General features: G+C 40.0%; 1 protein-coding gene across 1 annotated transcript in view; it reads left to right on the top strand.

The window, feature by feature from the left end:
* HIP1 (huntingtin interacting protein 1) overlaps window positions 1-13770 on the top strand; it is a 158336-nt gene that overhangs the window by 89980 nt on the left and 54586 nt on the right. The window lies entirely within an intron of this gene.

Below are 13770 nucleotides of genomic sequence, written 5' to 3'. Positions count from 1 at the left end.
AAGTGAAAGCAACTGGGCACAACTGCAACTCAGCCATGAAGTGGTAGGCAGCATAAAATGACAGAGCGGGGTCCATGCATGCTGAAGCACACAGTGCGCAGAAGTGGCCAACTGTCTGCAGAGTCAATAGCTAAAGACCTCCAAACTTCGTGTGCCCTTCAGATTAGCACAACAACAGTGCATAGAGAGCTTCATGGAATGGATTTCCATGGCCAAACAGCTGCATCCAAGCCTTACATCACCAAGTGCAATGCAAAGCGTCAAATGTAGTGTTGTAAAGCACGCTGCCACTGGACTCTAGAACAGTGGAGATGTGTTCTCTGGAGTGACTAATCATGCATCTCTGTCTGGCAATCTGATGGACATGTCCGGGTTTGGCGGTTGCCAGGAGAACGGTACATGCCTGACTGCATTGTGCCAAGTGTAAAGTTTGGTGGAAGGGGATTATGGTGTGGGGTTGTTTTGCAGGGATTTGGCTTGGCCCCTTAGTTCCAGTGAAGAGAACTCTTAAGGAATCAGCATACCAGGACATTTTGGACAATTTTATGCTCCCACTTTGTGGGAACAGTTAGGGGATGGCCACTTCCTTTTCCAACACCGCTGTGCACCAGTACACAAAGCAAGGTCCATATAGACATAGATGAGCAAGTGTGGAATGGAGGAACTTGACTGCCCTGCACAGAGTCCTGACTTCAACCCATTAGAACACCTTTGGGATGAATTAGAGTGGAGACTGTGAGCCAGGCCTTCTTGTCTGACATCAGTGCCTGACCTCACATATGCACTTCTGGCAGAATGGTCAAACATCCCCATAGACCAGGGGTGGGCAAACTTTTTGACTTGAGGGCCGCAATGGGTTCATATATTGGACCCGGGGGCCGGACCAAGAGTAGATGAATGATGTGTATGTGTCATCCATAGTAAGTATAGTAATATTCCCCCATAGTAAGCATAGTAATTATTCCCCCATATAGTAATTCATCCCCCATATAGTAATTCATCCCCCATATAGTAATTCATCCCCCCATAGTAATTCATCCCCCCATAGTAATTCATCCCCCCTATAGTAATTCATCCCCCATATTAATTCATCCCCCATAGTAATTCATCCCCCCTATAGTAATTCATCCCCCCTATAGTAATTCATCCCCCATATAGTAATTCATCCCCCATAGTAATTCATCCCCCATATAGTAATTCATCCCCCATATAGTAATTCATTCCCCATATTAAGTCCCCAAGTCCCCCATATAGTAATTCATCCCCCTATAGTAATTCATCCCCCATATTAAGTCCCCCCTGTGTCAATTCACTTACCTTTGCTCCACGCGTTCCTCTCGCCGTGTTCCCGCGCCGTTCCGGTGTAGCATGAAAATCTGTCTCCTATGAGGATCTGTCCCCCTCGACGTATCTGTGCATGTGCCAGTTTCAGGCATTAGCAGCCGATCGGCGTTCTCCGGCACATGCGCAGATACGTCGAGGGGGACAGATCCTCATAGGAGACAGATTTTCATGCTACACCGGTCTTCAGGGCGGACTGTGAGAGGAGCCTAGCGGGAGCCTAGCTCCGCGGGCCGGATTAAAAGGTCCCCCGGGCCGTATACGGCCCGCGGGCCGTAGTTTGCCCATTGCTGCCATAGACACACTCCTAAACTTTGTGGACAGCCTTCCCCGAAGAGTTAAATATATTTGAGTTGAATATATATATATATATTTGTTTGTTTTTTACCTTTTTATCTGGGTATAGATCTATTTCTGTCCCGAGCATGTTTACTGTTGACTGACTCACTGCCATTGGTTAATTAGAACTCTGTTAATAATTAGCTACCTTTAAAAAGCGTTCAAACTGTTGGATTTTTTTTAAGTCTTTTATTTTTATTTTTTTCTTAATTTTTTTTTAAGCGGACAGATTAACAAAAATGTGAAAAAAATGCAATTTAAACTCTTAATAACTTATAATACATTTGTAAACCTTTTTTAATTGTTTGTAAACAAGGCCATGTTTTCACTATAATAGGCTGCCATAATGATGATATGATCAGTAATCATGCCGATTGCATCCAAATTTTTCTCAGCTGTCACATATATTGCTGGTCACAGAACTGGAAACCAGAACTGGTTGAGTGGATGTTTATAAACTGAATGTTCAGTTTCTAAATCCGCCAAATGCATTATGTTTCAAAACAAAAAGTGTTCAGAGTCTTTCTTTTTATATTTTTTAGAAGCTAAGCACAGAATCAGTAGAATAGCCTTCTTCCTGCCACTGTGCAGCAGAGCAGGACCTTTTGCTTTTTGGGTGGAAGCAGTGGTCTTTCTGTAGAGCTCTTACACCCCCTTCCCTGTCAAAGCTAAAGGCTGTAAAGTGATTCTAAAGGATATATTTTTATTTTTAAAAAATAACAAACATGTTATACTTCCCTGCTCTGTGCAATGGTTTTGCACAGAGCAGCCCCGATACTCCTCTCCTCAGGTCCTCTGCCGGCACTTCTGGCTTCTCCACCCAGCTGTGTGCCCCCATTGCAAGCCACTGTTATGGGGCACTCATGTGTGCTTGCTCCCGAGCTGGATGCGTGTAACCATAAGTCACAGAGAGCACGGCTCGGCCCGGTGCCCCATTCCTTCCTGACTGTGATTAAAAGCAGCAGGCACCAATGGCTCCCCCTGCTGCCTATCTGTATAATAAGGAGAGGGAGAGCCGAGAGAGCTGCTGCTCTTGGGTACAGAGCTGAATTGAAAACTCAGGCTCAGGTAAGTAATTCTGCCTTTAGAACCACTTTAAAAGTGCAGTGACTTTTATTAAAGACAAACGTTAGCTGATATAGTTTGTGTTCTGATTCATAAGCATAGTCTGAGCTACAGAAATGGAATTTTACACCACAGAAATAGAGTTCACTTCACAGAAATAGCGCTGACGTCACAGAAGTAGTTGGTTCCATATAAGGTCACATAATTTCATTTCCCTTAGTGATCTGGTGACATTTCAATGGCTGTGTCACTGTAATTGCCTTTGGTACATTTTTCAAGCACTTTGTTTACTCCACAACCTGCACTTGAGAACAGAAGTATTATATTGAAGAAAATTAACCTTTAAGACTATTTTTGCTTAAAGGTCAAATTATTTTATTACAGATACTTATATGTTGCCAACAATTTAGACAGCGCTTTACATATATATTGTACATTCACATCAGTCCCTGCGCACAATATAGGGCCCCTAGCTATTATTATAATACAGGATTTATATAGCGCCAACAGTTTGTACAACGCTTTACAAAATAAAGGTAGACATTACAGTTACAATACAATTTAGAACAAGAGGAAACAGAGGGCCCTGCTCATTAGAGCTTACAATCTAGAAAACTCACATTCACACACACTAGGGCCAATTTACTTACCAGTATGTCTTTGGAGTGTGGGAGGAAACACTTGCAGGCACAGAGAAAATATGCAAACGCAAGGCAGGTAGTACTGTGATTGGGATTCAAGCTGACAACCCTTGTGCTACCAGGCCAAAGCACTAACCACTTAGCCACTGTACTGCCCTATAGGGAATGTGTTGTGCATAAGTATTATATTTATGTAATGCCAAAAGCATTGCTGTTAGAAGATGGTGTACCACCAGATAGGTTATATGACATTAAAGTGGAACTCCAGTCTAAACAGTCTTTTTACTTGTAGAATGCATGGAGCAGGATTAGAATGTGCCAAATGTTTTATTTTTCTGGAGAGCTTCCCTGCTGCTTAGTGAATGGCATGGGCACTATTCAGGGACCACTTCACATTTTCTCAATGAATGTAAAGTGTTTTCTGATTGGACAAGGTGGAGGTTGTATTGTTACGCATTGTCACTGTCCTTTATGAAGACTGTCAAAATATGCAAATAGTGTGTGCATCCAGGGGCGTTATCTACCTTGAGGCAAACAAGGCATTTGCCTAGGGTGACATTTTAAAGGGGAGTGGCGCCGCCCCAGGCAGAAGGGAAAATGCTGCTTTACTCACAAACAGTAATCCAGTATAAGTGTCCCGGCTGGCCAAGACCCATTTTCGTTTGTTCCACTGCTAGCGCTACTGCCCCCTGGTTTCTAGGACTGCCTGGCATCTAGCAACCAGTGATGTCACATCACCTAATGCAGAGCGAAGCCAAGGCCCAGCATTCAGAGTGGAGGAACATTTTACTTCCTCCTCCTCCGCTCCTAGTGTTTAGCTCCACCCACCTCCTTCAGCATCTGCGGTGGTTTTGCTCAGAGGGAAGAGAACTGGATTTGAGTCTCAATTCTGAGACTCTGAGGTGAGGCCAGGTACCAGGGATGGAACCATTTGTGTCATGACAGAGGGAGCCAGGCAGAGACCTCTACAGAGAGGACGGCAGATGAGCTGACAGCAGAGGACAAATGACACCCTTGGAGGGATGGGAGGAGGGAGCCACATCCTTAGATCCCAGGGGTTCATGCTGGGACTTGTAGTCCTTCACTTTTGGGGTTGTGACCCCCCTAAAGTGAAGGACTATAGGTCCCAGCATGAACCCCTTAGAACTGAGGAAGTGATACCCTCCCAACTAGTGAAGAACTACAGATCCTAGCACAAACCCATGAGATCTAAGGGGTCACATCTTTAAAACTCAGGGATTCATGCTAGCACTTGTAGACTTCAATTTGGGGGGGGGGGGTGGCACATCCTTAAATCTCAGGGGTTCACAGTGGAACTGCTTGCACTTTAGTTCCTGGAGACCATGGTGGTGCAAGTCCCCCAGGGGCCCTGGATTGCATCATTGTCCTCCCCCCACCTTTGTGATCATGGAATACCTTACACTGTTTTCCCCAATTCATCACTCTGCCACCAATGGCTTCTATTTAAATGAGTTTGCAGTCTTGCCTAGGGCAGCACAAACCCAAAATACACCACTGCCTGCATCTGATGGAATTTAGTTGCTGTTCAACTTACAATTTTTCACTTGATTCTGTTGACAAAAAAGTCGATTGGACAATCAGCTTTTGTTGAGCCGTGTTTTGCAGCCTTAAGATGTGCTACAGTCTGCGTCTAGCCATTCACATTAGAACCTGATAGGACCATTAAAGTAGGTATTTCTTAAGCTGAACCTAGATGGGTAGAATTGTGAACAAGAATTTTTAGGAGAAGAATGTTCTAAGAAAGTTCCTTCATTTTTCTAATCATTATTGAATCAAATGGACATTCATTTTTTTACTGCAACGGGGGGTTATTTACTAAAACTGGAGAATGCAAAATCTGGTGCCGATCTGCATAGAAATGAATCAGCTTTCAGGTTTTACTGCCAAAGCTTCACTGAACAAGAAGGAGATTCTGAGTGCTCCAGTTTTAGTATATTCTACCCCAATGATAAGAAAATTCAAAGGAACAGGATGGAAAGTTTTTCTCAGATGAACGATTTTCTAACTGGGTATTTGGTTTTTGTTTGGTAAAGTCCATTCATTCCAAAATGATATTAGACTGTTCTGAGAATTTTCGTACTACAAATTTTCGTAAGAATTTTCTATAAAAATTCTATTCATCTATGGTCAGCTTCCGTAAAGACCTTTAAGTAAAGCCAAACATGTATGTTTATACATTGAATGAATACTCCGGGCCTTGGCTTAATTTTATGTAAATTATAGTGATTGTTTATCCTTTCTGCACTATCCCAACCCTTCCCCAAGAACAGTGTGCTGTGCGGTGTCCTCAGAGAATAACATCAGCATAGGTACAAATGTGACTTTGAGTTTTACTGTGTTGTGTGTTTATGCACTGTAAAAAATAACAGCTTTAGGCTCCTAGTATTTTGTAAAGCACAGCTTTCACAGCACTCCTTTTGATAAGCATTGATACAGAAAAGAATTTGTTTCCTGTTATAGTTGGGACTTTTAAGGCAGTGCAGATCAGTGAGCCAAAACAACAAAAACAATGATTTAAAATCAAAAAAGATTTATCTATACATAGTCAATTAAAAAGAGCAGTTCTGCTGACAATACAGCGGTCATAAGTACATGAACGGGCATACATACAGAGTTACATAGGATTGATCAAATAGTCAAACATCTGATGTGTTTCATGATTGAGACTTCTTTTCTTCAGGGATGCAAAAAATGACTGTAAATATGTTTCATATGTTCAAACTTGTTTGATATGACCACATAAATATTTTAAAATCAAAGGTAATGCACAAATGCATTACCTTTACCATAAGGACAGAAACTTCACCAATAATTAAAGCGCAATACTTGATGTGAAAATTATCTCAAAGGTCTAGGAAGAATACACATGGACCCATTAGGTCCAATCAATAAATGGAGGTTTGTTGTAAGGTGACTGGAGTATATATGATGAATGGGCTTTATGCACATATAATGGTTGGAAAGGTTGGACACACCACACAGCCCTTTCTTGTATAATATCTGGGAAAGACCTTCATGGCTCCTTTTGGCTTTGAAGTTAATACCGCAGCCATTCCCTTTCCAACCATTATATATGCAGTGAGCCCCTTCATCCTTTATACTCCAGTCACCTTATAACAAACCTCCATCTATTAATTGGACCTAATGGGTCCATGTGTGTTCTTCTTAGACCTTTGAGATAATTTTCACTTTTAATTCTTGGTGAGATTTCCATCCTTGACTCCTTATGGTGACCCCAGTGGCATTGGCTGATGTGGATGTATCCAGATGATAATTTCTCAACAGCAGCTTTCAGCATTTGTGTATTAACTTTGATTTTGAAATACATATGTGGTCATATCAAAGTTTGAAGATACGTAACATATTTATAGTCACTTTTTCCATCCCTGAAGTGGAGAGGTCTCAATCTCAAAATGCGTCGTATGTTCATCTATTTAATCAATCCTATGTAACTCCATGTATGCAACTTCATGTAATTATGACTGCTGAATTGTCAGCAGTACTGCTCTTTTTATTTGACTATGTATAAATAAATCTTTTTCTATTTTAAATTTTTGTTGTTTTGGCTCATTGATATGTGCTGCCTTAAAAGTCCCATCTATAAGGGGAAACAAATTATTTTTTGTATCAGATTTTAGGGATGATGGCAGCTATAAGTTCCCACCACCACGATACTAAAATTTGATAAGCATTGAGCTGTCAGGTGAATCCAGACTCCTTTGTTTGAATTCAAATGGATATGTTCCCACTTTTATTGTCATTACACACATGATGCATACAATTTTCTGGAGGAAGATGTTAAACCAGACAAATTCAAATTACTGAATCTTCATTTATGTTATGGTGGTTGATTAGCAAATATGGACTCGCTCAACAATAAATGATATGACTTGATGAGACTACTGTTAGGGCTCTTACACACACACACACACACACACGCTTTCAGTCCATTGTTTTTAATGGGCCTGTACCACAAAGTTATAAGCTTGCACTTTGTATAGATTAAAAGATAAAAAAATACAAAAACCTGTGTTGCTGGACAGTATTTTATGCATGTACCTATAAATATGTGCATATAGCCGCAAATACGTGCATATATGCAAGTCCATATGTACAACACCCACTATATAGCTCACTCTCGCGTTTTGTATGCAGAAATCTAATGTTCATACATCAGTACCATGTCCATGTATGCTGAAATCATGGCTGTTGCTGGCGAATGTAGCATTTGCTGTGTCATGAATATGGCACTTGTTACAGAGTCCTGGGTTTAAAGAAAACCTTTACTGAAGGATCACGTTAACTGCCACTGCTGAACTCTTCTTCTAAAATTGTTAGATGACTGGCTTCCATGTTTATGCAGTGTTTTCAATACCTTTTTAGATCACTGACACAAAACAAGTATGCAATTAAGGAGTTCTAAATTTGCTTTGACTTCATCTCCCTCATGCTTGTGCCAGGTCATTGACCAGAGATATATTTTTTTACATATATATCTGGACCATAGCTTGCAGCCAGAAGGGGAAGGGGTGAGGACTAGGTGTACAATATTTGTTGTTCTCTCATTGGAAAATGGTAATGTATGGGGAAGCACCAGTGGCCAATCTGCAGCAGAAAGCAAAGGAGAAAAGGGAGGCCGATTCATGGTAGATCCTGCGGAAGGTAAGAACCATACTCTGTTGTAGAGCAGGATTTGTATCAATAGTACCAAGTCTTTCAACATTTTCTGCTCCCTATGATAGGGCGAGGCAGTTAGATCTTCCATATCCATAGTATTGTTGATTCAAGCAAATCAGTGTGCTATCGTAGGTGGGGAGGTCTGCTTTCACACGATTGGAATACAGGGTTTGACAGCATTTATGAAGTGAATTATTAATGAGTTTTTGTAGTGTAACGGGAGTAGGCTGTAATAGAAATGCTAGAAGAACATTCTCAATATGGACTTCCATGAGTTTGTAACTAGGGGGGAGATTTACTAAAACTGGAGAGTGAAGAATCGGGTGCAGCTCTGCATGTAAACCAATCAGCATCCAGGTTTTATTGTCAAAGTTTAATTGAACAAGCTGAAGTTAGAAGCTGATTGGCTACCATGCACAGCTGCACCAGATTCTGAGTGCTCCAGTGTTAGTAAATCTGCCTTTTAGTGTCTAGACCATCAACCAGAAAGACTTAAGGTGAGGACATCCCCAAACAATATGCAAGAGAGTGCCCAAATCTATGTTGCAATGCCAGCATAAGAAGGAGATGTGAAAGTACATTTTACTTATTAAGTCCGGGGATCTATACCACCTAGTTATTAATTTGTAGCCAAACTCTTGGGTTTTATTGGAAATGGAGGCTTTATGGGCCAAGCACAGGATAAGATCAAGTTGGTTGTCAGTAAAATTGTTATTGACTTGAGGTATTTAAACTAGAGACAACCAGGTATCCATCATTTTTAAAAGGAAATCAGAAATGGGAGCCACTGTGTTTATTTCAAGAAAGAATAAGACTGTCCTGATGTTGGGGAATATGTCTTGTTTGGGCCAACACGTGGATAAATTTCACCAACAAATATGCATTATGAATATGATCAAATATTTAGTTAGTCGCTTGCCGTTTCAGAATTTAACTCATTATACATTGATAGCACCACAATAACCGCCTGCTTATTTTAAAGCCCTGACAGCTGAAATAACATCAGATATTAGCAGATGTGTCACTAACAGGCATACTGGCGCTGCCAAATTGCACAGAATCCACTCTTCCCTGACACATTGACAGGATGGAACAGAAGCTTAATATGTCAAGGTGGTGGGAGCCACATATTAGGATTCATTGAGTCAGAAAACCAACAAAAATTGATAGTTTCCCATACAGATTCTTCACTTTTTAAGGCAGAGATCCTCTTTAATGTTTAGTTACTAATGCTCAGAAGGACCACTTGGCTCTGGAGTGTGAATCCAATTACATTTGGTAGATATTTAGTATCGTTAGCAGGCTTACAGTATTAGTGTATGCTTAGCAGTGGAGGTTGGCTAAGGATTCAGAAATTTTGGCAAACATCACTGCGTTTTAGAGGCTGAGAATAACAATGTCTTGTATTCCAATGAGTGTGCCTCTAAGGGTTCGGACAGCAGCTATCAGAATAGGGAACTTGTACTCACTATATTACTAAAGCCAAGCCATTTCCTTCCTCTGACTTCTAGAGTATCTTATTGTGACATGGAAATTATTATTTGCAGCAGTGAGCAAGGAAGTTGCACCTTACTGTGTACTGTTACCTAACAGCCCAGCATCATTTTTATAAGGTGTGTAGTTACATGTAATGTCACACTTTTCTGCCCCATATGCCAGATACTACATCCATTGTGGTGGGAGCTGTATACTGTGGCGCTTTGTTTGCAGACCAAATATATATATATATATATATATATATTTTTTTTTTTTTTCTTAAAGAATTAGTCCACATGAAGCTGATAATTCAGTTCTTAGTTGACACTAGAGAGATAAACCACTTGACCATCTTTTTACATTTCTTGGAGACTATATTGGTGAGATTTCTGCACCTCAATTCTTAGGTCACTTGCTGTGGCCATTATTAGAGAATTCTCATTTTGATTTATTTTATGTTGAAGTGGAACAAATTTTAAGTCACTATTAACAGTGTGTAATCCATATGCTGCTACCATTATTAATAAGATAGGAAGATATATTTTATTTGATTGTTTTACCTTTTTACATCCTTCAGTTGCTTCCTGGTATCTGGCCTATGTCAAAATGTATTTATTTTTTTCAGGTACTTGTATAGCGCCGTCAATGTACACAGCGCTTTACACATATATATTGAATATTCACATCAGTCCCTAACCCTCAAGGGGTGTACAGTCTAAGGTCCCTAACTCACATTCATACATACACAAAATGATGTCATACATCCCAGGAGTCTTCATGGACATTTTTTTTCTGTCATCTGCAGGAGGAGTGGAGTGGCTTAATTCTAAGCACGCCCTCCTGCCTGCATGCCTGAGCTAAGGGCAGATGATGGATTCCAGGAAGTAAATGCTACATGAATCAATTGTATTTTCTTAAGTTGGCCATGGCCAGAAATGCTAAGGAAGAGGGGGAGGGGGGGGGAAGTGATTTTTAAAAACAAAATAAAACAAGGAGAAATTAATGGATGGGTGAGTTTGCTTTAAATATTGAAAATTAATTAATTAGCATTTTCAGTTTGTGGTGCTAAGATAGAATTTAGTTTTGCTTAAGTAGAATGCATTAGGAGTAGCTTGAACATGCTAAGGTGGGCAGGAACAGCTAAAACTTTCAACTAGAACATCATTAGAAATAGTCAAATAATGGGAGAATAATCTTTCTATTGGATATCCACATCAAGCTTCACCTGCCACAAAAACATAACTTTTGGTGGAACCTCTCTTTAAAGCTGAAGTCCTTGTTTCATAAAGTAGAATCCCCTTATATATGGTTATATGGTATAATGAGAACTTGGTTACCCTTAGAGTGCAATATCACTGTGCCACGACCTAACCTACTGATGCTGCCTTGATAACATTTTATCAGTCTGGGTCTAAGATAGGTCTTAAATGTGTCACATTTAAAATGCTCTAAAACCATCCTCATATAGTAAATGGAATACATCAACTACCTCCACTGCCTTTACATTATCTTTACATTACATTGGGGGAGATTTACTAAAACTGAAGCACTCAGAATCTTGTGCTGCTGTGCATGGTAGCCAGTCAGCTTCTGACTTTAGCTTGTTCAATTAAAGCGACATTAAACCTTTGTTTTTTTTTTTTACTAAAATAACAAACATGGTATACTTACCTGCTCTGTGCAGTGGTATTGCACAGAGCAGTCCATATCCGTCGCTTCTTGGATCCCCCGCTGGCGCTTCAGGCTCCTCCTCTTCGGCAGGTGTTCCCATGGAAAGCCACTTTACATGGGTGCACCCATGCAGGCTCACTCCCGAGCAACCCTGTCTTTGTCCATTGACACAAAGCGGGCAGCTTGGCCCTGCCACCTGCTGGCTCTGCACATCATTTGATTGACAGCAGTGGGAGCCATTGGCTCCTGCTGCTATCAATCTGCCAGGGAGGAGGTAGACAGCAGCGAGAGCTGCTGCTCTTGTGCACATCGCTGGATCGGATCGGACTCAGGAAAGTATAAGGGGGGTTGGAGGCGATCCTGCAGCACAGAAGGTTTTTAACCTTAATGCATAGAATGCATTATGGTGAAAAGCCTTAAGGCTTTAGAACCACTTTAAGCTTTGGCAATAAAACCTGGAAGCTGATTGGTTTCTATGCAAAGCTGCAACAGATTTTCAACTCACCAGTTTTAGTACATCAACCCAATGTGTTTATCATAACATTATTGGAACACCTTTAAACAGAGCTGTTAACTTCTGCAATAGACTATAAAGCTGAACAGATGCATAAGGAAAACATGTATCAGTTTTGTTGCAAGATAATGCTAAACAAAAGAAGTGGGATTGTGAATCAGAATTATAATTTAGCAGTACCATTTTTAAATTCCTCCCTCTACCACTCTAAAGTACTGGGACAGAATAAAATTTCACTCTGATCACTTCTTAATCATGCATCTGTTTTAGCAAAAATCACTTTCATTCTGAAAAAATCTGTTTCAACTCCCATGGTAATTTTTTTGCAGATCTTTGCAAAACTGTGTAAATTTGCTATTGAGGATTACAGACTCAGGGGTTGAAAAAACTGTTGCATAGACTTTGCGTCATGCAACTTCATTTGCGTCTTTTTTGTTGCGAATTTGACTCATACATGTCCCTGCACTTTATAACTGTCTTATGCTCTCTATGGTAATCATCTATGTTCATATAAATATAAATGAATATACTGTATACACAGTTTATATACACACACACAAATATACTGTATATTAATTTTCATAAGACTGTATTTACTGACCTAGAATATGCTCACTTTGCCTTTTAAAACTGTGATAATGATTTAGTTCATGCTAATTATATGCTCTGAATGACCGCACGCTGCTTCTATAAATATTAGGCCTCATGCATACTGCAGCTCAAAAAAGCTGCAGTTTCAAGCATTTATGCTTTTTTTCCTCTACCTGTAAACTCCGCTCCATATTAGCCTATGTGTCCATGCACACTGTATTTTCAGGAGTTTAGTGGCAGGGGAGTGTACAGGCAGAAAACCCCCCATCACTTGTGCATTCAGAAGAGGACCTTTTGAGCATAAAGAAATTCTGAAAAGTGCACTCCCACGTTAATGCATTCTAATGGCCAGAATTCTGTCCACTAGAATGCATTAACACCAGATGTGGGAATGTGAATTAACGCCCACACAAAATGTGGGTTTTTACCATGTTTTTGATGCTGAAAACTCCTGTTGGACAAAAAACATTTTTTAAGCTTGCAGCATGCATGAGGACTAATTCATTACCCTTCCTCATTTTACATAACTGTGTAGGTGCTTGACGTATACATTAGACTCAGTGGCAGAGTTTTTTGCTACCAATGGGGAAGTGTGATCGCATAGATTCATAGTTAAAAAAATATATATAATATAATCTATATGATATTTCTGTGAAGCTCACTTGTGGGAGCCTGTTTGCTAACTATTTTAGCCGGATTTAAATACTATTCCATAGCTATCTGGCATGACAACTTGTTAAAAAGGTGATTGCACCTGCTAAACTGGGAAAAAACTTGCTAAATTTATAAAAATTTACATTCAGCATGCTTATGTTGCCATACTAAACATGATAACTGTCTGTAGCACTTTATCAATGTGCCTTACTTTATTAAAATACAGGAAAAGGGCTAAAGCTGGTTAGAAAAACAAACATACAGTAAATTGCAAATATGCAAGCTGACATTCATAGATCCTTTAGATTTACTGTATCTGCTTAAGTTACAAAGACAATTGAATATTCACAGCTGTGTCTGCATGACAAGCAATACAACTTGAATTGACTCATGATATCCCATATAACAATTCTGGTAAATAGGGACCGTTGTGAGCTCTTTATTGCTCCATCTCCTGTCATAGCTCTCTAATAATTACTAGATAGCAGCTTTGAAAACTGTGTAAAGACTGACATTTTACCTTCAGAAGTTGGTCTATGTTCAGCCTGTCCTATTTCTCCTTTCCTGATTGGCCGGGATTTTTTTTTTTTCGTTGGCTGACCTCAGCCAATAGAAAAAAAATAACCCCAGTGAATGGAGAAAGAATAGTGAAATTAAAAGGAAGATGGTCCAAATGTAATGTTTCACCATACTAAGTAGCTACGTGCTACATATTCTGTTAAAGGAGAACGAAAGCAATAAGGAACTTACAACAACATTGTCTATACACAGGTCCTGTTG

This window comes from Staurois parvus, unplaced genomic scaffold (assembly GCF_062004578.1).
Source record: "Staurois parvus isolate SC_StPar_1 unplaced genomic scaffold, SC_StPar_1.0 ptg000321l, whole genome shotgun sequence".
Taxonomy (NCBI): domain Eukaryota; kingdom Metazoa; phylum Chordata; class Amphibia; order Anura; family Ranidae; genus Staurois; species Staurois parvus.
The sequence above is the reverse complement of the archived record's forward strand: the minus strand, read 5'-3'. Positions and strand labels throughout refer to the sequence as shown.